Below are 22,049 nucleotides of genomic sequence, written 5' to 3'. Positions count from 1 at the left end.
TTTAGACTTTTCTGGAACTAGAAATCAAGGTCCTTTCTTACAAAAACAAATACAGTCGAAATATTCTCAGCAGTCCCTGTCATTGTGGCCTAAACTGTTCCAAAGGGAGCCACAAATGGCTTCTCTAAAATTGACAGGAGGTTGAGGATGCTGCTTTAACCAAGAATAGGGAGCTGAGACTTCCAACCCACTTCATAACTGCCATTTCTGTTGCTTATGAAAGGAATTCTCTTTGCTTTGCTGCATACCAGACTTTTCAGCACTCACATTTCTCTCCTGATGGAGAAACCCGTGATGAAAAAACACTTCTGCCAAGAGAGACTCCTCCTGGATTAAATAAAATTGCTGTACTCCTTAACCTGACCTTTAGCGTAAAAAAAAAAAAAAAAAAAAAAAAATGAGTTGGGGACCATGATTAAAAGAACTTCTCAAAAATTTTTCACCCAACTGCCCCAAAATTGTTGCAGAGGCTCGAGCTTCTAAGTTGGTAACATCCTGCTCTTCTTTGGGTCCCTGTGTGCTTGGTAAGTTTTCCTTTTCACGAAGCGGCAGGAGGGGTCAGTAGGGGGGGAGTGGGAGGAGAGAAGGGAAGAGGGAGGGAGGGGGAGAGCGAGAGGGAGACCATGAATTCATCTGGAAGTCCTGGGAATCCTGCAGCATCTACTTCAAATTGCTTTCTTTGCTGCTTCAACTCCAACAGGAGGGTTTCACATGGGCAGAACTAAGCCAACATTTGGGTTGTATTGGTTATTTTGCCAGTTCATAGCCAGCATGTGATAGGAAGTTTACTTGGTTATTTGGGTTGACCCCATTGATGATAAATTACAGATTCTGAAGGTCAGGGATGGGATCAGTTCAACTCACCCTGCATCAGCTCCAAATCCACACACAATTGTTAAACAAATGCCAGTCAACACAGATGCCAGGAGTAACTGTGTTTGTTAAAAGGGGCTGACTTTTTAAAGGTCATCTCTATTTTTCACTCCAACTCCTAATGGATGTTCACTCTTCCTCACTCTCTTTCTCTCTACACTGAGGCAGTACAGAACTTGGAAAATTCTTCCTCAGTCCCATGGGAAGCAGACCACACTTCAGCAGAGATGTACAACACGGTCTGGCTTGACTAGTAACAGCCCACATGTTTCCCGGTTTGTGAAAGTGGTATTGCTCAACCTTAGGAGTAATGAAAGTTAAAAATTGGCACCAGAGTCCAACATCTAAAGACTGTGGCTACTGTGTGTGCAGTTGCTACAGAGGATGTTTCTAGTACAAGAACTAAGGGCTCGTTCCATTTCACACGCTGAGCTCTTAATCAGATTAACAATGGCGCTGTTAAATCTCCTATCACTGAAACGTGGGCAGCTTCCTACAGACATGAGTGTGACAGAAGCTGCCCAGAACTTTCTGTGGAAAGTGGTCTCTGCCCTAAGAAGTTAGCCATGCTAACTGGTCCCTTTCCACAGCATAGATGCCAGAAACGGCACACCACAAGCACTATAGCGATTTACAGATGACTGCCACTGAGACTTCAAGGTCATCTTCTATGACCATAGAGTCAAAAGTGACCTTTCCATAACAGAAAGCCCCAGAGCACATTCCCACCCCTCATCATAAAACAAAGCACTTCAGATTGGCTTGTCTCTCCCCCTCACTGAACACTTAGCCCCTCAGGAAGAGTCTGTGTCTCACTCATTACTTCCGCACAGTGCCCGTCACAAGACTCGTTACCAAGTAGATTCTCTATTGTGTTTGTTGAATGAAATTAGTTAGAAACATAACATGCTAGATATGAGGTAACCTGTAAGGGGACGATTAGGAGGTCAGCAGAAGGTCATTATTCAAGACCAGTGAGTAATAATTACTCTTTTTATTAGAACCTCTAGTCCTAAAATGCAGTCTGCTTCTTAAATCCAGAGGATGAAATCTGAAAGACCCAAGACATGAAAGGAAGAATGGAATGAGCAACATCAAGGGTAATGAATTTCCTATCACTAGAGGTATTTTACTAAAGGCAATGGTGTGCAGCATCTGACTTGTACTTCCTGGAGAGAGCTGGCTGTTAGTATCTTCCCAGGGTTGTGTTCAAAGATGTTGTAGTGATAGCTTGAAATCAGCCATGGTGGGAGTATTTACACCATGGAAACTATTAATTACAAACAAACACCTTTAAATTTTCCCCAGAGAGCCAGCTGTTAGGCATCTACCAGCATAGCACTGATTAAAGATTCAATGACTGATATTGAGGACATTTATACATGAGATCCTGCACTGAAACAAGGTTGGCAAGATAACCTTTCAGGCCTCTACCAGCACCAAGTTATTTGATACATCTCTTGCCCTCTCTGGAGAACCTCATGCCTTGGATGGCTGTCATTGTTGCTGGCCCCACCACCAAGGTTCCCAGGCCTGCTTATCTCACCTGTTTAAACTCGTATGGACTTGGCCAGAGATCTGGCTCCCCAACACCAACACCACCAGACCCTGGCTCAGTACGTACAGATTCAGCCCCTGAAAGGCAGTCCTGCTCAGAGCCCTGAGTTGGCACATTGCTGGGAATAATTTCCTGTCTGTGGCATGAGAGCTTTCCCCAAGCTCTGCTGCAGACGCGGAGCAGCCCTGGACTCCACATGCTCGTGAACAAGCAGAGGCTGCAGGGCAGGGCCACTAGCATTTTCTTGCAGACAGCATGTGGTTTCTGAGATCTACCCCACGGATCTCATCCTCATGAGGTCAAGAGTCACATGGGGCTAATGGGAGGGCCTGTGGGTACTGGAGTCACAGGAGACACAGATGAAGGTAATTAGCAGTTGTCCCAAAGCAAAGCTGCAACAATGGCAGCACTCAATGCATGGGGACACTTGGCTTCCTCCCGTGAATAAGGAATTCATCTGGCTTCAGCTCTCTTGATCCTCAAAGCCACAACAGACCTAGAAAGATCCCCCATGCACATGTGGCTACTTGTTTTCTCCTTTTCACGACACGGCCCTGGCCTGACAGGCAGTAAGCACTTAAAAAGTATTCTCTGAGTGAGCAAACTAACAACCATTTTCTGCCTTGGGCCTCTCAGACTTCATCTCTCTCTGAGGACTGGAACAAGTGCATCTCCTCCAGAAGGACTTCTCAGACCCTAGGTTTCAGGCATACCACAAAAACCCAGGGCTTAACCCCAAATCATTCCTTTCCCTTCTCAGAAACTCCCCCAGTGGAAGTCATCCTGTGAAGACCCCTACTTGGATTTGTCTTGATTTCCTATGGGTCTTGTTTTTTCAAGGAGACCATGAGCTCCTTGAGGCCAGGACCCAAACTTCTTCTTTCTCTAGCGTCCTTCTATAGTGTCTAGCTCAATGTCAGGGGTCTCAAGGTTCCATGATTATTGGTCATTGGCTAGGCTTTCCAATCACTGGATCATAGATCAGCTCTAGAAGATATTTTCTCTCTCCCTCTTTTTATTGTTTCTCTTGTTTTTTGCCTTTGCATGTACACTGGGTTGCAGAATGGACTCCATGCCAGCAATGCCTCCCCACAGAGTGACAGAAATGGCAGCCACTTCCCTAATGAGGAAGCAGCAGAGCCCACAGGCTAAGCACACCCAGCACTGCCTCATGACCAGGTGACACAGAGCTGGCCCTGCCTTCCTACCGTGTTCTTGGAGAAAACTGGACTGACTAAAAGACAGTTCTGGGCACAGTACCCCCACAGAACAGAAACAAAAATAGCATGAAGAACCTGGCCTTCCCCAATTCTAACTTAGTCTCAGAAAAGAACTCAAACTTGGGGAGAAATGGATTTACTTTCTCTGAAAGAATTCAGAAGTCATCTGGGGAACATGTCAGCCGTTTGCCAACTTCAGACTTAAATTAAGTTAAAATTTTTTTTTAGAGCTCATAATGTTTATGCAAATTCTAAAACTGAGCAAGATATTTGCTACTTCATTGTACAAAAATCTAAATCCAGAAGAATCAGTGTTTATTACTGATTCCAAACTTAGAACCATGAGAGTGGATTTGTTTTGTTCAAATAAATACTATAATTGAATCATCCTCACATCTACCTGTCTGTCTTAGTCTGCTTGGGCTGCCATAATAAAACACCACAGACTGGGTGATTTAAGCAATAGAAATTTATTTTCTCACAGTTCTGGAGGCTAGAAGTTGAAGATCAGGGTGCCAGCACGGTCAGGTTCTGGTGAGAGCCCCCTTCCTGGCTTGCAGGTGGCCCCCTTCTTGCTGTGTCCTCACATGGCCTTTCCTTAGTGTGTGTGTGCGTGTGTGTGTGGAGGGATCTCTCTTTCTCCCTCGTTCTCTTCTTTTAAGGCCAACAATCCTATCAGAATAGGACTCCTCCCTTATGACCTGATTTAACCTTAACCTTACCTCTGCCTAAAAGCCCTATCTCCAAGCACAGTCACACTGGGGGATTATGAATTTGAGGGGTGCACAATTCGGTCCATAGCAATGTCCGTGATGAGTTTTGCCACGTCTCCAAGTTCTTCCAGACTACTTATCTTTCTTATGGTAGGCATGTGTCTGATTAATACAACCCACTGTCTTACAAGAAATCTAAACAACAGCGCGCAGAACAAAAACATCACTTCATCTAGTCTGTCATGTTCCCATTACTCGGATCAGCTCCCCCATCCCCTTGCAATCACCATTAAACCGCAGAGATAATTACCGATCTGAGGGCTGCAGTCCTCCCACATAACCTGAAGCCATTGCCATTTGTCACAACAGATCATTTCCAGAAGTCTGACAGCCTGTCCTGGAAGCAGGAAGAATGCTCATTTTCCTCACCCTGCCAAAGCTTCAGAAAGAACTCAGCTCAAAATAGATGCTATTGAAGAAGGAGACACATGAGGAGGTACACAGCCTATCACTACCTCGACGCGGGCCTCTCCTTGCCCTCCATTCTATTGACCACATGAGAGCCGCCGCTGGAAGCTTTGTAATCCAAAACCATCAAGTATTCATGTGGCTGGCAACCACAAATAGAAAATGAATTGAATCGCTCTCTTTCAAATTAGGATAATGACATTGTCTGGGAAATGATGATTTAAAAAAAATAGTTCAAAATATTGGTTTGAACTTCCTTCCCACTACTCTTTCTGCTCGGGCTCTTCTCTCTGTTTTTTCACAAGGTTTCCCTCCCAGTGGCTTAGAGACCTTGTGTTCAGTAACACGCTCCCAAGAATGAGGGGCCAAAGTCAACCCTGACTTTGTACATCACTATTTCCAGGGTAGGAACTAGACTTTTCCTCCTTCGGTACTTCACAGTCCATCTTGATGGATTTTAAGTTTTATCTCTTAGATATTCTCGAATGTGCCTCTCTTTTGCACTCCTTCCACCCCTGCTTGAGTTTAAACCACCAGGTCTTCTCTCACCTGGGCACACACCTGCCTCTCACAAAGTCTCGGTGGCCCTAGGTTCTCTTGTGTCATCCATCCATCACATGGAAACCTGAACCATCCTTCTATGGCACTAAGCTTCCTTGCCACTTTGTTGTAGAAACCTTTTAGCGGCTCCCCAAGGCCCTGAGGACAATGCCTACACATTACAGTATGGCACGCAAGGCCTTCTGTGACCTGGTCACCGTATTAACTCGTGATGTCCCTATGGGCCAGGCCTCCAGAGGATGCTAGGAGAACCTATCCAGCCACAAGACATGTCACACTCAGGTTAGTCTTTCATCCTAACCCTCGAGGGACAAGAACCACACAGGTAGAGGGGATCTTAAGAAACACAACACGTAGGCCCTTGTTTCTAGGCAGAGGGCATCTAAATCACAGCATGGAGAAGGCTGGCATGGTCTCAAAGACTTCTCCCTTCCCTGGGTCTGACTTCAAACAGTGGTTTAGATAAAGAGCAAAAATATCCTATGAGAAGTAACGCCATTTAAAATCAACACTAATGATTGGATTGAGAAGCTGTTTAAATCCTATGGCTGTTCTTCGTATGGGGGATAAAGTGCAGAGCAACCTCGCAAGATGTTTTAAATGACTCATCCTCCAAACAGAGTCTCCTCTCCAGAGTAGACCCGTATCATTCATCTGTGATTACGGCTGTTATTTTGCACAACATGAGAATGACTTTGACGGCTGTGCTGATGTGGGGAAAGGTGAGGAGATAAGTCAAGGAGGACAGATTAGTTCTGGAAAATCAGGCATTTCCTGGGTCACCCTGGAGTTTTTACCTTTGAATTTGGTCTCCTGGAGCATTAAGTTAGCCTGAAATCTTTCTAAAATGAGAACCCCTCAAGTGCCAGTTGCACAGAGCCTTTCTTGAGCTGCAAAACAGATAGGAGACATGCAGAGATGAGAGGCTGCAAGCACCTCGAAGGCACAAGGCATGGCTCCATCTCCATACTTTGGACACAAAACTCATAGCATGACCTGAGCCCACTTCCCAGGAAACTCATCAGCCCATGAAAGGAAACCCCACCACAAGGAAGTCAAGACTCTTCAGTCTATTTTCCTCCCTCCTCTTCCATTCTCCACTCTCCTAACCAAAGCATGCCCCAAATTCCACCTAGAGAACCCTACACTCTGCATGGATCATTGATCATCCACCCACAAAACTGTCCATTTTGCCAAATGAAAGACACACATGCTTCTAATTAGAGGCTTCATGCCAAACTCCAGGGTCAGTGAGGAAGGGAAGTGTTCAGGATCCTTCCACAGGCCCTATCGTCTATCCTGGCCATCCTCTGGGGATAGATAGCAGGAGGGCAGAAGTGGTGCTGCCTCCTTTGGTCAGGCCCAGCTCCCAACATTGTTGCATGAGAATGGCACTCAGCCATTCCCATCTACCCTCAATCCAGAAGGGAGAAATGTTTAATGTCTAGAACTCCATCCTGAGAACCCTGGACCAGGACACTCAAGTCAAGGCTTTGCCCGATCTACACCAGAGCCTTGGTCTCACCATCCCCATGATGAGGAACAAGGCTGCAACAACATTCTCCAAACTTTCCTGTGGGGCCAGGTGCTCCATTCTCAGGGCTGTGGAAGAGATTTTTCATTAGAAAGAGGCACAGAACAGGATGCCTGGGTGGTTGAGTTGTTAAGCATCTGCCTTCAGCTCAGGTCATGATCCCAGGGTCCTGGGATCGAGCCTTGCATTGGGCTCCCTGCTCAGTGGGGAGCCTGCTTCTCCCTTTCCCTCTGCCCCTGCTTGTGTGCCCTCTCTCACTGTATCTCTCTGTCAATAAAATCTTTCAAAAAAATTAAATCTAAAAAAAAAAAAAAAGAAAAGAAAAGAAAGAAAAGAGAAGAGAAGAAAGAGGCACAGAAGAAAGCGTCCCAGGAGGCCTCATAGGACTACAGCAGAAATGGGAGAAGGCGCATGCCTTTAAATCTGAGAGAGCTGGCCGAACACAAGAGCACTGCCCACTCCAGACAGGCTCCTCATTGGCGGGAAGATCACTGCAGAAAGGTGACTGGGGCCTGCCCACCCCAAACTCTCAGAAACCTGCCACATTCTACCCTAGTCATTCAGTTCCTGGCATAAGCACTGATGTGGGAAACAAAGGCAGGAGAAAAATTACTAAATTGCCTTACTACCTACAGCCCATTAACAAGTCCTTGAAACAGGCAGTGTGACATTCCTCTAGGGACTCAACTGCCTCCATGTTCATACTTTGTTAAAGGCAAAAGACAATCCTAGCCTAATCTCCTCCACAGCCTCCACCACCAGGATCCTGTAGGTTTACTCTAACATATAAAAATTTCTTTAGAAATTTCCTTTATCTCTAATCCCCCCCCAAGATATGTGTTGGCAATCACCGTCCCAAGCATATGACCCACTGATATACATCCGAAAGGTCATGACTAAGGTTTTATTAGATAGTAATAAATGATTTTTTTCCTAACAATAACTAGCCCCCTCAAGGTCCTGGAAACCTTGTTTCCAAATTCCTTAGAGTCTTTAGCTATCCCTAATCTCCTCCCAAATCGAAAGTGTAAAATGGGACACTCCTCACAACCCTGGTGCAGCTCTTTCTGCCCATGGGTCCTGTCCCCATGCTTTAATAAAACCACGTTTTGCAACAAAGATGTCTCAACAATTCTTTCTTGGCCATCGTCTTCAAACCCTAACATTCTTTCCTTCATCAAGCATGATACTTTCCAAGTCCTAGGTAAGAATAAACACCTCCCCGCCCCCGCCCCCCCCCACCCCCCCACCCCTCCACCCTCCCACCCTCCCCCACCCCCCGCTCCCAGGGAGAGGATCACCTACTGGGTTCCCAGCAGGGTCACAGAGATGAAATGACCAGATCAGGAATCTGTGAGTCTGGGTACCTGCGCAGTCGCTGCTGATGCCTTGCCCTTACCCTCTCCATCATTATAATGCATGCCAACTGTATGGCTTCCACACACAGGGTCCCGAAAGTTTTTGTCCTAGGGCTTTCTCCAGCCAACAGAGTCTGCTGAGACCGTGCACAGAGCAAGCCTGAGTGCTAGGGAGTCAACACTACTCACCACCGGCCTCAACCCCTGGTGGATGGGATTTGTAGGACCAGTATCCAGCCCTCTCATTCCTTGGTTGTGATAATTCTGGACACATTCTGCACTGTCTCCCAGAGCTCCCGAGTCTGATGTACTCTAAGTCACTCACAGAGTAACCCATTAGACCCTCTACTGGCTTCTTTCCCTTCCCGATCTTACTTCCTCACTTTCCACCCTTCACTGTCCAGTGTCCCTTGGTATTAGAAGTCAAAACGATGTGATGCCAAAGCCCCAGATCTTTCCACAACACTAAGCCCCTTTCTTTGTACAGAGCTGTCCCCCAGGGGCAGTAGGGGAGAGGGGCACTGGAGAGTCCTTGTCTTCAGAGACCACACTGGCCTCTGAGTCAATAGCTTATCCACAGGTGCTGCATTCCTGGCATTCCGTGCCTGTTTTATGCAGTTGGAGTCCAACACAGGTGTTTGGCTATGATTCCAAAGGCTAGGAAGTTTTGTTGTTGTTATTTGTTGTTGTTTTGTTTTGTTTTGTTTTAAGTAGGGCTGCTTTAAAGAGGCTACAACACCAGGGATTCTGGTATTGGATGTCCCTTTAGATTCATTCCAAAGTTGAATTTCTGTGCAATAGTCCACAAGGCAGAAATGGAAACATAACATAATAAAACTTCCCCCCTTAGAAAGTCATAGTTTAACGGCTGTTATAATTGTTGGGGACTTTATGAAAAGAGACCACAGCCTAATTTTGGAAATTAACCTAGCACCAGCTGCAGCTTCCTGGCCCCAGCCTGCAGACATATATCCTTGTCTTCACACATATGCTCATCTGGACATGGGATGGCCTCGGGGGGCTGAGACATGCAAGATGAAATCCCACAAATCTCCATTATTAAATCCATGATATATTTCAAAACCTACCCTCTATCTCAGTAATGACACCTCTGACATCCCTCCAAAGTAGGAGAGAGGGAGGGAGGGCTGTAGTGAAAGAGGGAGGGAGGTTCTGTTTTCCTCTGTCCATGCACCAGCTTCTTCTCTGCCATAACCCTGGGAACAGTGAGACAGGTCTCCTGCAACACCCCAGACCACAGAAGGGACTGTCAACCACCGACTGATTTAAATCTGCCCAATCTCACCTTCCTTTGGTCCCAGTATCCTCAGATTGCCTTAAGATAGTCCAGACCCACTGGGATGCTCTTCCCAGGCTATCTCTGGGGCCCAAACCTCATTTTATTCCTCTTCCACTCTTCTCCCCTCCAACAATTTACCTCAATCTCTCTCTAAGCAGATATATGGAAAGCAAAGTGAATACCAAGTGAGCTTCTCCAACAGAAGACAACCGAGCCCTAAAGAGCCACCTTTGGAATTCTAAACTTGCCTAAAACATATTAGAGATTGTCTTCAAGCTCCTCTGGGTGTGAATCAACCCTTTGTGGTGGCACTACCTCCATGGAAAGGGTTTAAGAGTCTTCACTAAGACACAGACAAGCTGTTGAGGGCTTTGCAGTTATTTAGAGGAATTAAAAACCTTAGACTCCACCTTTAACCTCTGGGTATCTCCCTATAGTCATCTCTGCACATCCTACCCATCCTTCAAAACCCAGCCAAATACCACCTCCTCTTGAAAGCCCTCCCTGATTCCATATGCCAAAGGAAGGTTCTTATGCTCCAGACTTCCCTGTACTTCCCTCCTTGGGTGGTGCTCCATGTTACCCTTACTTGTGTGCAAGCCCCTACATTCTCAGTATGTAGCAGGCTCCTGGCAGGGAGGCCTGCCTCTTCATTTCTGGTCCCAGCTCCCACCCCCAACATCAGCATAGAGTCTTCTTGCTGTAAAAAGTTCTCCATACATTTTAGAGGAAGAAGATGGGCAAAGGAATAACTTTTTAGGTCTCTCCATGACAAGAGTGGCAAAAGGAAGGCATAGGGCAGATGACATTCCCCTGTCCCATGTGACATCACTTCTTTCCTCAGCAAAATGGAGCTGGCAGGAGATAGGAAGGAAGAGTAAGTGATGAGGAAGAGGAACAGACAGTCCTTGATCATCCAGGCCCAGTTAAAAAACAGGAGGTAATTTCACAGAAGGATTTTAGTACAAGAAACAAGTTACAGAGTGGCCAAGGGCAGAGAACAATGAGGTAACCTAGACATCATCCAAAACTAGACCCTGCTGGAAGGTTACAAGACAGAGATAGTATCACCAGAGTCCAGGAGCCAAGGCCACCAGTCAGATCTGAGAGCAGAGTGGGCCACGCAGTCTATGGTAAATACAACCCTAGAGGAGATGTGGCCATTGCCGTAGGCACTGCCCTGAACAGAAAGGGAGAGACACACCCTGACTTCTGCCTATTTCTTGCCCTCCAGGTTCCCACTGGGGCCTCCCATTGGCCAAACATCCTCTGAAACCAGAAGGTAAGGGAACCTGAGGAATGCCACCTAAGCCCTTGACTGCTGCTGTGATGCCAGTTGGAGCAGGGGGTGAAATAGATCTGAAGCCACGGTACAAGAACATTCTTCTTTCACTTCTTCCATAACAAGCATCTGTCCCGCCTCTTCCATGGTCCTGAGTTTTCCTTTCTATGTCCCTCCCACCACCACCCCTGCCATGCCGATTCAGGCCATGAGTGGGGATACTTCTGTAAGTCTGTTCCAAGAGGACAACCAGCCAGGTCAGGGAGCGACACTGGTTGGACCTTGGATGATCAGCCCCTGATCAAAGAGCCCGGGCAGGCAGGTTTCCTGGCTAGTCAGGATGTGGAGCAGTGCAGGCAAAGGGAACCACCAAGCTTGGCAACAGCCTGGGCGAACTTAGAACTGCCCAACTCCCTCACCCCACTCCCAAGAAGTCCCCATCCCAATGGGACCATAAAGTCAACTCTCTCAGGACCATATGATTGACCTGGCCTCTCAGGGCTTCAGGATGCCTCTAAGATCATGGATTTGCCTACCACCCTCTAATGCAATCTGATAAGAGCCACCAGAGGTTTGAACCACAAGAGGGAGGAATTAGGAAGCCTGCTTTCCAGAATCTCGAAGCCAGTGGTCAGTAATGCCGAGAACAACCAACTCTGACACATAAGCAGAGCTCACATGCCCATGAATGTTTACAGGAAAATATGGAAGAAATCCCACTTTGCAGAGAAACAGCTGGGTATTTAGAAGCATTGTTTATACTCAAGGATCTGCCTCACGAATCTGACATGTTAAATAAACTCATTACCACCCACCTTGTCTAAACTTTCATCAGAGAAATGGAAAAGGACCAACGAGGGCAGGTAGACCCTGGCTCCCGAAGTTCAGACTCACAATTCTGAGTAGTCTTATTCCTACTCCACCCCAATTGCATCAAGCTTTAGCCTTGGTTTTAGGGTCACTGACGTTGGGAGACTCTGAGGCTATTGCTAAGCCCAGAAGAGATGGGGCATTTAGAAATTTGAAGGCCAGGGGTGGCAGTTTGGCTCATACAGACAAAGTCATTGTTGGGGCCTGGGAAGACCCACCTTCTCAGTGGCCAGAATAGTGTTACTGAACCAGACACATATCCAGAGTTTGCCAGCTGCTGCCCTACCCCAGGAAGTAAAGGCTGACCGAGACTTGGATGGTTCCTTGCAAGGTGGCTGTCACAGCCAGCTCAGGCAAGACAGGGAGTCTGGGGAGGTTTACCTCCCATATCCTTGCCTCCCTTTAATGGCCTTCTTCCCCTATTACACCTGGGAGTACCCCAAAAGGCCTTAAAATGCCAGTCTGCCATTAGGCATTTGGGAACAGATGCACACAGACACGGAACTAAACCCTGAGCCCTAGGACAGAACTCCCCGGTTGAGATGGAAGGGAAGGGGCCCTGTTCTGCCTGGAGGGCCTCATCAAGTCCCACCAAGTCTGAGGATGAGTTGTCCAAAGCTGGGTAAGAAGGAGCCTGAGCAGAACCCAGGTAATGCCCTATAAACAAGTTCACCTCTCAGGAAGGAATCGTAGTCTCCTGGGTCCAGTCCACAGAGCCCCATAAGCCTCATTTCCTGCTGTCCCTACCACACTCCCCTCATCTGGCTCTTATGGTGCCTCAATCTTCACAACACAGAGCTTGGGTCTTCTTAGGCCAGCAGTTTCTGAGCCTTTGCCTGTGAATCTCTGCCTCCCATATGGCTCTTCCCACCTTCCTTTCAAGGGCCAGGTCAACCACCACTTCTGGTCTCATCCTCACCTCCCCAGGCTCCTCACGCCCAGTGGACAGGGAACTCAATGGGGCAGGGCTCAGGAATGTGTCACCAGCCCTCCACCAGGCACACTCAGATTCCACAATTCAGTTCACAGAAAGGAAAGCCATGTCACTTAATCATATCAGCCACACTTCCCCACCTGATTTGGATGGACAATTCTGTTCCACATATCTGACCTGTTGGCCACAGACCTAAAAGGAAATCTCTATTATCAGATCCAGCCAAGAAAATGCTAAGCCAACCATAGCGGCCAAAAATGCATTCTGTGTTTTCCATGTATCTATAGACTCAAACAAGCTTCAGACAAACACAAAGTTGGTAACTTCTGATAAAGACTCCCCCAGGTTTGGACAAATTTAAAGGATCCCCTGCCTTGCCATTATCCATTTAAGATAACACATAAAAATGGATGAACCAGAAGGGCCCACTCACAGGACAAAAGACTCCATGGAATTCCAGTTCTCAAACGCTCATCCCCACCATGGTCATAATTTTTGCCATCATCCACTAACTATCTGTGTTATTATTAATTTTGTATTTTTCTTCATATAACATTAAAATTACCCTCTTCTATTCAAACTGAGCTTTCCTCATTTAGTGCATTTTATTTTTCCTAATATCTACTAAGCCAAACACAAACAGCTAACATTTCCATAAGTCTATACACAACAGACAACCTTTGGGTCTCCCATTCGGGTCGAGCATGGCCACCTTGGGGGTGGCCCCCATTTGCTGTGTCTGCCTTTTGACGCTGTGGACTGAAATGTCACCACTTCTGCTCCACTTGATCAGGGAGCTGGCACAGTGGCTCCTGGGCCTGGCTCCCGGGCTCTCGGCTGACTCACTGACCCTGCCCAGAAGCTCCCGGGGGCCCAGTTAAGGAGGTTACTGTGAGCAGAGTTTGCAAACACTGGAACGGGGAGGTCAAAGCCAGGCTTTGTGCTCATTTCAGGGAATACGCACACCCACTCCAGCTCCCACCCACTTGCTCTCCATCCTCCAAGTAGCTCCGGCAGATATGAGAACCAGTAGAAAGCCTGTTCTCACAAAGACCTAGCTGAAGGTGGGGACTGGAGAGTCTTGCCATCTGCTCACGCAGTGCCTAGGGGCAGAGGCCATAGCAACAACAGCAGCAGCAACAGCAATAATAATGACAGCCTGCAGCCCCTGACGTCTTCCTGCCCAAATGCCAGGTAAATTTCGTGAGCACCTGGCACCATACCCACATGCTGCCTAGCTGGGGGAAGACAAAGGCTGAAGTCATTGTAACTGTGATTTATGGAACACCTCCTTCTGTGTCGGGCTGGGATAAATGCTTTGCATACATTTGCTTACTTAAGGCTCACATGGCCCCTCGAGGTACTTAATACCGATGGGGAGCTTAATTTATAAAGGGAGGGCCTGAAGCTGACCTCAGTGAAGTGAAGGGACATGGTCACACCCAGAGTCACGCAGCTTCTTTGCATTCCCACAGCAGGAGTCGACACCCAGTGTAAAGGACTTCAACGCCCAGGAGCCTTCTGCTGCTCCTCCCAACCTACATGAGACCAACCTTCCCCGCCATCCTGGTGTCCCCAGGTGACATTATAGTCCATTTTGGGGTTGTCAGCAGAGATTACACTCTCCCAGGCCTTGAGCACCATGCCAACGGGGAAACACTTGTCTCCAGAATGTCCCAACCACTGTTCTTGGCCAGTAAGCAGCCAAGTTCCTGGTACTAGGCTGGGTGCTAGACAGGAGTAAGAGGAAAGAAAGCTCAGTCACAGCACCGTATTGGCAACCTGAGGTATCTCAAGAGTAAACTCTTTATACCAGAGATCTTTTCCTTTTAATGCAGCAGAGTCAAAAGGAGAATTGAGGAGCGGGCAGGGGTGGGGTGCCTGAGTGGCTCAGTTGGTTAAGTGACTCTTGGTTTTGGCTCAGGTCATGGTCTCAGAGTTGTGGGACTGAGCCCTACATCAGCCTCCACACTCAACATTTATCCCAGTAACTCAACTTGGAGTCTCTTCCCCTTGCCCTCCCCTGCTCTTGTGCTCATTCACTCTCTCTCTCTTAAAAAAAAAAAAAAAAAAAAAAAAAAAATCAAATAAAAAGAGAGAACTAGCCACACCCCATACGTCTTTGCCTCAGTGGCATGTTTGGAGGCACCTGCTATGCTGTAGTGAGTGCTCAGGGGTGCGGGCTTCGTTCATGCCTGGTCAGCGTGGTCTGCAGGATGGGGTTTACTCAGAGGGGGTTCAGCCTTTCTGAGAAGCTGTGGCACCCTGCAGGGCCTCACACACTCTGCCCCCAGCCTGCCTGTCTACCTCCATGCCACGCTGCCTTTCCAGAACAATCAGATTCTGATATATCCATTCTGCTTCCTTGATTCATTCTATTAAATCCAGGACCACCGTCTTCTTTCTACCTTTTTTTTTTATTATGTTGTTAGTCACCATATAGTACATCATTAGTTTTTGATGTGGTGTTCCATGATTCATTAATTTGTGTATAAAACCCAGCGCTCCATGCAATCAGTACCCTCCTTAATACCCATCACCGGGTCATTACTTCCTTTTCAAAATACGACTCACTTTCAAAATCTCTCAGCTAGTCTCATCTGTTTGATTATGTTTCAACTAACATTTTTCTCATTACAAGTATGTATGCATTGCACAAAACTGGAAAATCTGAAAAGTAGAAAGAACATAAAAATTGTTCAAATCCAACCACCCAGATGTAAGTACCATTAAAATGTTGGTATATCTTTTTTCCTTCTTTCCATCTTTTATCTAAGTGTGTGATTATTTTTAATTTAAAAAAAAGGAATTACACTATATACAGTTAATATCCTGATGTTTTTACTTAATACATTGTAAACATTTTCTCAGGTAATTTAATGACAGGATTCTTCAAAAACATGATTTCTAATGACCAGAGTATTGTCTCATGGATGAGCCATGATTGAGTTAACTGTTACCATATTGTTGGACATTTCAGCTGTTTCCAATTTTTTTCTATTAAAATAATGCTTTGATAGATACCTGCATATGTAAGTCTGTATTTGAATCTCTGATTCTCCTCCAAGATAAATTCATGGAAGATGAATAGCTTGGCCCCCTAGGTATAGATATTTCTCAAACTTTCCAAACAAAGCATTTCAGAAAACTGCTTTAGCATCCCCACCCTCACCTGAAAATCAAAATGCTCATTTCACTGCATCCTTAACATCACTGCTTCTTATCACTTTTAAAACAATTTCTCTCTTGAAATATGAAAAATGATGTTGTTTTAAGTGTGCATTTTTTGAATGTTAGTGAAGTTTGGCATTTTTCCATATGTTTATTGGCCTTTTCCCTTTTTCTTTTGTGGTTTGGTTATTCATGTCCTTTGCCCTTTTTACTCTTGTGCACTCCTATTTTTCTTACTGAACTGTCAAAGATCTTAAACTGAAAATATGGAAGATGATATAAATATTTCCTTATTCTGTCTTTTGGTTTGACATAGTGATGTTGACATTTATCCCAGTAACTCACCTGGAATGTATTCTGATGTGTGGTATGGGACAGCAGTTCCCACATTTTAATGTGAAGCTCAGGGTAAACCTTAAAAATTTGCATTTTAAGGAATGCATGGGTGGTTCAATCGGTTAAGTGTCTGACCTTTGATTTTAGCTCAGATGATCATCTTAGGGTCCTGGAACAGAGCCCTGTTCCAGGCCTTTCACACTTCCACACTGGGCATTGAACCTGCTGGAGATTCTCTCTCACCTTTTCTCTCTGCCCCTCCCCTCCCCTCTAAAAAATTCTGCATTTTAAGAGTGCTCCAAGAAATTCTGATGGCTGCAGCCACACTCTGAAAAACACTGCTACAGAGTGAGAGGCAAAATTTTTTGGTAACGGGTGAATTGTTCCAGCTTATTTACTGAATAACCTTTCTTTACCAATTGTCATAACATATTAAACAATAAATTACATTCCAATATCTACCTGGGTCTAATATCTTTTAGATTTTTGTTTAATATTCCCATAAACTGAAGCATTAATTTAGGGGAATTAGTATAAAAATAATAGCTCATATTTATTAAGCCATTTCCTTTGTAGCAGGCACTCCTCTACACTCTTGCCACGTAACAATTCACAACAATCTAATGAGGCAATTACTATTATTGTCACCATCTTAGAGATGAAAAGACCTAGGTCCAGAAATATTAAGCAATTTAACCAGGACTACACATTTGGTAAGTAGTAAATCTGGCACTAGGATCAGGGTAATATGACTATAAGCTGTTCCCATGTCGTCTTCATGAAGCAGTGTCTCACATGCCTCCAAAGTACCAAGTCCTCCAATTCATGAACATGGCACACTTCTCCATTGATTCAGTTCATCTTTAATTATTACTCTGAGTAATATTCTGAGGTTCAACATATTGCTTACTCATTCCTAGATATTTTATATGCTTAAAAAATTAAAATAAGATCTTTTGCACTGAAAACATTTCCAGCTAGCTGTTTTTAATACTTGGGAAAACTACTATAAAGTATCTATGCAGCTTGGCCATCTTACTGAATTTTATTAACGCTAATAATACTCCTTTTAGTGCTCTTAAGTTTTCTTGGAAGGTAATTATACAATTTCAAAGTAATGATCACTTTGTTTCTTCTTTTCAATAGCTATACCTTTTGTTTTCTGGTTTCATGCTTTACTTCATAGAGTCATATTAAATGTAAAGGTGGGAGAGAACATTCTTATATTGCTGGTTTTAATGGGAATGGCTCTGCTGTTTCCCTATTTTCTACAAAGTTGGATGTTGGCTTAGACAAATATTCTTTATCCTGTTAAACAAACATTCTTTGCAACATAGCATTTTTAAATGTTAATTTCTGATTTAAAAATCTTTCTAAAATTTATTGACTTCTGTCTTCTTTAAATGAAAGATTCAGAGCATAATTTTCCTTGACAATTCAGAATCACTGATTGCATATCTACTACTGTAACATTTTGGGGCACACAAACATTCTTGCCTCTATAAGAACATGTCTCCTGCCGCTATGTTTCTTGAAGTCAGGGTTCTGCTTTTTATGTTTCTTTTCTGTGCTATTAAGCTGTCATTTCCTTCTGACGGCAATGCATGTGTCTCTAACTACTCTTCACCATAGAGTTTGTTTTTTTTTAAAGATTTTATTTATTTATTTGACAGAGAGAAATCACAAGTAGATGGAGAGGCAGGCAGAGAGAGAGAGAGAGAGAGAGAGGGAAGCAGGCTCCCCGCTGAGCAGAGAGCCCGATGCGGGACTCGATCCCAGGACCCTGAGATCATGACCTGAGCCGAAGGCAGCGGCTTAACCCACTGAGCCACCCAGGCGCCCCACCATAGAGTTTTGTAGAGCACTAAGTTAGAGAACCCTACTTCTTAAAGCTATATGTAAAATGAGAGTAAGCTCTGAGAAAGCAATTTCTTTAGGAGTGAGAGTGAGTTTTATTACAAATAAACCTTGAGCCATTATGGCTGATTTTAAACTTCTCCCTGTATTCAGTGGTTTTCAGTCCTGCTCCAAGGGAGACAGGATTCCAGCTAGGGGGAGCATTATTACCCCTATAGGCAAGAAAGTAAACATAAACATGCTTTAAGAACTTCAATAATAAAACAGGAGTAAAGCAGACAGAAAAACAGAAAATTAAACATCTCATTCTACAATCATTCAAGAGGCTTCCTATGAAGTTATTGGGAGATTTCATTCTAGGACACAATGAAAATTATTGTTATCCATGCCCTCTCTACCTTGGAAAGAGCATGGAGGAGGAACAGTAAAGAATCTACTGAGGCAAGTGAATCTGGTTTTGTATACATCTGTCTTCCAGGGTTACTCACGTACTGACACTGCATGAAGCTCTATGTATGCTAGCAACTCTGGGGGGACACAACCCTGGAAGAGAATTGAATGTGCACAAAATTATTACAGTAACAGGCAGCACATGCATGAGGGCCGGGGTTGCAATTATCAGATTCAAAGAAACAGTCACTTGAGGTAGGAATGCCAGAGAAAGAAAACAGGCACCCCTGTCTCATGCAGTGGGAAAAAGACCATGGAAAAAGGTCTGAGCCTGTGGGAATGGATGCCTGGGGCCGGTCACCCCCCTCTCCTAAGCTCTCCAGGCTGGAGCTGGCCCAGGCCCATCCTTAGTCCCACACCTGGTTTGTTTTTCTGGCACCGAAGATTCCACATACCCTTCCTCATATACCAGTCTTACTTTTGTTGCCAAATGGCCTACAGACATTTCCTTTAAGTAAGCATACATAGTTTTATACAACTGGGTTTTTGCATTGGGAAGTAATATATGCATGTGGCTAAAACAAAAATCAAACAGTGCAAGTGAACATGCAGTTACAAGTGAGTCTTTCTTTTATCCCAATCCCTCTCAGGCACGACCACCAATTTTTAGTGTACGCTCCTAGAGACTTCCGCAAATGTACAAGCATACATGAATAAACACACATTCTTTTAAACATTTGATGGTAAGTTATACACCTTGTTCTGCATTTTGCTTTTTTCCATCTGATCAGCTAGCTTGGAGATGGAGTTAAACCTTAACCCAACAGGTTCAGACTCCCTCCCCCAATCCTTGCAAGGAAAGGTAATCTGTAAACCACCTGCAGAAGTGGCAATGGGACTTGCCATGTGTCCCTCTGCCTGGAACACATTTCTGCAACTCTGCACAGCAGTTTCCTCAGGCTCCGGTCTCAACTTAAAAGTCACCTTTAGCAATGTGTCCTCTTGGGTCACCTTATCTAAGAAATACCTGCCACCCCCACTGGATGCATTCTTCTCTCGGAACAGGGTATGGTTTCTTCATACCATTCAACATGGTATTCAACTACTTCATTTGCCCATCTATTTACTGGTTCACCATGCATCTCTTCCCATGAAACAGCCCCTCGATGAGGTGGCAAGACCATGACTACCACGATCACTGTCATTCTCCTGGTGCCCAGCACACACTGCCTGTGACAGGTGGTCTCTGCACACTGGGTAAGAAAATAAAGTTACCTTGTGACTTTACAAAGCTCCTTTGTTTCCCAAGCGAGGGACAGATGAGGCAGTATGAGACCATGGGGTAAGAATTAACCCCAATATACTGGTGGAAAAACAGGTTTGGAGAGGAAGTATAATTTGTCTGAGATCACACAGTGGGTCAGTGATAGAGTCAAAATTACAACTCAAACATTGTGATTCAATTCATTGTGACTTTTTCTGCCTCTAGAAAAATGCCGATTTATACTCATCAAATCTCAGCTTCCAAAATGTCAGTCCTTGTTTTCAAATAGGACCCTAACTCTACAGATATCCACAGATAAGGGGCCAAAATCCCTCATACTCCTTCCTCCAGTTAAGATCTAAGGATGTGCCCCAGCCCACCCCAGGAAGCAGCTAGCCCCTCAAGGAACACAAACTGTCCTCCTCACATTTGACAACTGTTAGGGATTTGGGGCACCAGAAAGAGCCCAGGAATTTCTTCTCATGCTTGCATAGCCAGCCTGGGGAGAAGAGAGCCCCTTAAACCTCTGACCCAGACCCCTCACTTCCATAGATCAGTGTGCATCACGGAGCAGTCCCCCACATACTGCACCCTCAGTCATTATAGACCCGCATGCTTCAGCCCAGGCCCTATAGCTGCATGATCAAGGTCAGAGTGTGGACAAGGGGTGCATGGCTTCAAGTGGAAAACTGTCTTCCTCTAATGGGTCGGGCTTTCTGGAAACCACCTCACTAGCTGGCCCATTTGCAGACATTCCAGGCCAACTGCAGAGTTCTCCCTCCTGGTGAGAAAAGGGCTATTGCTGGCTCCCCTCTGACTTGAATCAAGCACTGATCTTCATGGCTGGTCCTACTCAGACTCTGACCATCACCATTAGATGAACCTAAAAGAAACCAGCAGAACTTTGCCAAGTGGGCAGACATTCATGTTCTGCTTGATTTATATCCTCTATAGATAAAGAGGCCACGAGACTTAGTTTCCAAACCAAGACAGTCTTAAAAATAAAAAGGGTCCCCTTATACATATGCCAGGATTTCAGGCATGAACCATAAATGTTCCAGGCAAACCTGGCATATTTCACACTAACTATGGCAACAAGTTTGCTATTCCTAATGGCCCTGAACAATCTCTGAGCTTGGCCCATCCTCCAAAACACTACCCCAGCTGCATATTCTCCACTGCCTGGCATTTATAAAACTTCCCAAGCATTTCACATCCACATACTTTGTGAACTATAAAAACAAGTGTAATCTCCACATTAAAAGCAAAGACAAAGGTATGGTATGGTAAGGGGATGGCCAAGATCCCACAGAAGTTCGTGGCAGAAATGGGACAAGAACTCAAATTTCCTGACTGCAGTCCGGTGAATAAACAAACTCCACGTCCTTTCTCCACTGTCCACCGGCACTTATTTACATAGTGGTCAAAGTAGAACAGGCCCCTCTTTGAAGTCACAAGATGAGCTTCCACTAGGAACTAATGAGTCACTATTCATTAAGAAATCCTGAGCTAGTGGCTCAGTTGACAAGCGTCTGCCTTTGGCTCAGGTCATGACTCCAGGGTCCAGGGACTGAGCCCCACATCAGGTTCCCTGATCAGCAAGAAGGCTGCTTTTCCCTCTCCTGCTTCCACTGCTTGTGTTTCCTCTCTTGCTGTCTCTCTCTGTCAAATAAATAAATAGAATGTTGGGAAAAAAAGAAAGATAGATAGATAGATAGATAGATAGGGGTGCCTGGGTGGCTCAGTGGGTTAAGCCGCTGCCTTCGGCTCAGGTCATGATCTCAGGGTCCTGGGATCGAGCCCCGCATCGGCCTCTCTGCTCAGCAGGGAGCCTGCTTCCTCCTCTCTCCCTGCCTGCCTCTCTGCCTGCTTATCATCTCTGTCTGTCAAATAAATAAGTAAATAAATAAAATCTTTAAAAAGAAAGAAAGATAGATAGATAGATCCTGAGCTAAAAAAAAATTGTTCTTTTTACCTAATACAATTTCTAGTGGGTTTAACATATTTCAGGGAAACATATATACTCAGAGATGCTTGTATACTCTTCTTCCAAAAATAATAACAGAATATGTAACCTACCCTTCTGTGATCATAGAAGATCTCATTCCGTAGTGCAGTGGGGGGCTGGGTCTTTCTTCTCACACATGAGAATCAGGGCTGTCTTCATCACTGCTATGCTCTACCTCTTAACACAGGGCTTGGCTTGAGCAGGGGCTCAAAGTTCATGAATGGGTCGATGATGAATGGAAGGATGGCTGGGTGCATATAGAGATAGGTACATGCGTGGACATATGCACGCCTGCTTAGAAAGGAGTTGGTCTCCTCTGATGGGGGATCAGTTATATTTACAGATCTATCAG

The 22,049-nt window shown here is 45.2% G+C and overlaps 1 protein-coding gene across 2 annotated transcripts in view; it reads right to left on the bottom strand.

Moving 5' to 3' along the window:
* SLC25A48 (solute carrier family 25 member 48) overlaps positions 1-22,049 on the bottom strand; it is a 198,019-nt gene that overhangs the window by 140,319 nt on the left and 35,651 nt on the right. The window contains exon 1 of one of the 2 annotated variants that reach the window (XM_059174632.1): positions 8,468-8,555. The exons of the other annotated variant lie outside the window; for it this stretch is intronic. The gene's annotated coding sequence lies outside the window, so the exon portion shown is untranslated. Of the gene's footprint in view, positions 1-8,467; positions 8,556-22,049 lie in introns of those variants that run through there. 2 annotated transcript variants of the gene reach the window in all.

This window comes from Mustela lutreola, chromosome 5, assembly GCF_030435805.1.
Source record: "Mustela lutreola isolate mMusLut2 chromosome 5, mMusLut2.pri, whole genome shotgun sequence".
NCBI lineage: Eukaryota > Metazoa > Chordata > Mammalia > Carnivora > Mustelidae > Mustela > Mustela lutreola.
The sequence above is the reverse complement of the archived record's forward strand: the minus strand, read 5'-3'. Positions and strand labels throughout refer to the sequence as shown.